This window comes from Lepidochelys olivacea, assembly GCF_965140295.1.
Source record: "Lepidochelys olivacea isolate rLepOli2 genome assembly, chromosome: 14".
Lineage (NCBI taxonomy): Eukaryota > Metazoa > Chordata > Testudines > Cheloniidae > Lepidochelys > Lepidochelys olivacea.
Window position 1 is genome coordinate 40,227,561 of NC_140424.1, and position 2,972 is coordinate 40,230,532.

Below are 2,972 nucleotides of genomic sequence, written 5' to 3' on the forward strand. Positions count from 1 at the left end.
TTCTTGTTTCCTTCACCTTCATGTCCCAGCCGTAATTGTTGTGGGCAGCTCAAGAACGTGAGGTCCAACCTCAGGGCAGTTACAAAGCAGGGCACAAACCCCCCACTGGTTGTCTGTTCTGTATTTAGATTTCACTCACCAGGTATCAACTGTGAACCCCTCAAGCACTAAAACAGCCTTAACACGGGTGGTGGGTGAAGCTTCCCCTGGGGGAGGCTAGTTCCCTGTCCCACCTCTTGCAACCCCATTCCAGCCCCGTGCCCCCCCAGGCCCTGTCCCCACTTCACTGCAGGCCCTGCCCAGCCACCACCATTCTTGACGGGGCTCTTGATGGGGAGGAGGGGTGAGGAAGGATGCAGAGCAGGTTGGGGGTCTTGCGGGCAGGGGATGGGTGAGAGGAGGGACACGGCAATGTGGGGATCTCACTGGGCGATGGAGTAGAGGAGGGACATGAGTGAGGTATGGGGAGTCTCACAGGCAAGGAGGTGGAGGAGAGGAGGGACACAGTGAGTGATGGGTAGAGGCATCTTGTGGGTAGGGGGGTGGATGAGAGGAGGGACAGGGTGCGCTGGGCAGTCTTGCGGGGAGGGTGGAGGAGAGGAGGGACACAGTGACCCGTGGGCTGGGAGATCTTGCAGGGGCTGGGGGATGAGGAGGGATGGGGCAAGTGGCAGTTGGGGGGGGATTTTGTTGGGGGGGTGAAGGAAAGGAGGGTCATGGAGAGCAGTGGGGGAAGGATCTCACAGGGGATGGGGTGGAGGTGAGGAGGCACACAGTGAGCAGCGGGCAGGCGTTTCACGGGGGGGGGTGAGGAAGTATGTGGTGAGTGGCAGGCGTGGGGGGGCGGTCTCGCGGGGGTGAGGAGGGATGTGGCAGGCAGGGCCCTCTGAATGAGACACCCATGTGGAAAGTTGGGGGTAGTTAATTCAGATAGGAAAGCAAGACGTGATATGGATAGTATCAGAAACCACCACTGGTAGCTAAACCTGATGGCTAAATTTGATGGGGCTGTTTTTCACACAACCCCTGGCAAAGAGCTATGAAAATTTTGCGGGCGGGGGAACCAAGGTTGGAGGGGCAGCAGCAAATGATACCCCTGTTTGGAAGGGGAAAAAAGTAAACTTGTGAGAATGAAGGACAGCGAAGGCTTTGAAATAGGGTGGCCACCACTGAGGTACAAAAAATCAGGATGTCCTCAGGCCATAAGCCTGGCAGTATCTACTGATCACCTTACACATGTCCCAGGGCAGCTACCTCCAAAAAGCATATGCTTCAGTGTTCACAGAATGGGAGGATTAGTAACAGACATTAGGTTTATTATTTTTAATTAAAAGGTATAAAAAGTTCATAATATTGGAAGTCCAAAATGGCATTAATTGTCATAGGAACATAAAGACAGGTTTCAGAGTAACAGCCGTGTTAGTCTGTATTCGCAAAAAGAAAAGGAGTACTTGTGGCACCTTAGAGACTAACCAATTTATTTGAGCATAAGCTTTCGTGAGCTACAGCTCACTTCATCGGATGCATCCGATGAAGTGAGCTGTAGCTCACGAAAGCTCATGCTCAAATAAATTGGTTAGTCTCATAGAAACATAAAACCATTTCAGATATATGGAACCTTTCAGAGCAGTAAGTCAATCAAAGGTTGCAATTTCAGCTTGCAAGGTACAGCCTGTATCCAGAAACATAATGTAACCATGTCCTTAGCTATATTCAGTGCAATTGTCATTGATACCAGTGTCATGTGTGTCTAGATAGCCAAATACATATCACCAGTGTTACCGACTCTTGCCATTTTACCAAGACGGTGGGATTACCATTTGGTGTTTTTATTCTGAAAGCACAAGCTTCTGGAATCAAATGATTGCTTGAGAATCACAGTTTTCACTAAGTATACCAATAAAAAAATTTTAACTTGTGGTTTTGGAAAAAAAGTGAAAATGTGAATCTAATGCACCCCTAAAGGGTCAGAAACAAAAAATGAAAAGAACCCCAAACTTACTTGGTTTTAAATCATAATTCTTTGAGGCATGATGTACCATATGATTTCTTGGGGTTATCACTACTGTATATCTATGTTTAGTTAAAATTACAGTAGAAATTTGCCTCTGAGAGAGATTTCATACAAGAGTGTGTTATTAGGTTGACCCGAGTGGATGGCTGATGTTGAAGGCCCTGCGCACTGTTCTAGTTGAGTGTAGAATTTGATGATGAGTCTGGTATCTTTCATACAATCTAGTGTATTTACAAAGTATGCAGGAAGTTCTGTTTCCATTATCTAAGGAGGCACCAAACCATCCCACCCATCCAAAAAAACCTCAGAAATCTTCCTTTGCTCACTGCTCCAAACTCTCTCAGTCAACTTGTGACTGGGTGCGCGTGTGGACGCACACACACACACACGCAACACAAAAATTCCAGAGTGGCCTCGGGTCTTCTCTTTGCTATTGTGTCTTGCTCTCATGTGTAACCGTTAACCTGGACAAAGGGAAGCTGCTACATTCATCCGTTTAAGGGGCTTTAAACCAACAATAGGCCAGTGCCCTTAGTGAACACGGGCGAAGTAAGTCAATCGTGAACCAGGTAGCACAAGGACATACCTCTACACAGTCTTACCCAAAGTGATGGTGAACTAAGAACAATGAGAGTAATAAAATAAATAATTAAAAGGGGTGAAACTGCATTTACCGGGGATTAGATAAAAGGGAGAGCAACACAAGCCATCAAACACTGCTCAGGGGATTCTGTGCCCCTGCGTAGGCACAGAATTCATGTGCCATCCAGAATTTTCTTTTTCTCTGCAGAAAATACATTCTGCCAGAGACGTGCTGCAGTTACACCTTTCACCCACCAGGGGCCACTGGGGGGGGGCAAGGGGGCAATTGCCTAGGGGCCAAGGAGATTTCAAAGGGCCTGCGGACCCTGGCTGCCACCACTGCGGTGGTCCTGGTAGCGGTGGCTGGGAGCTCCAG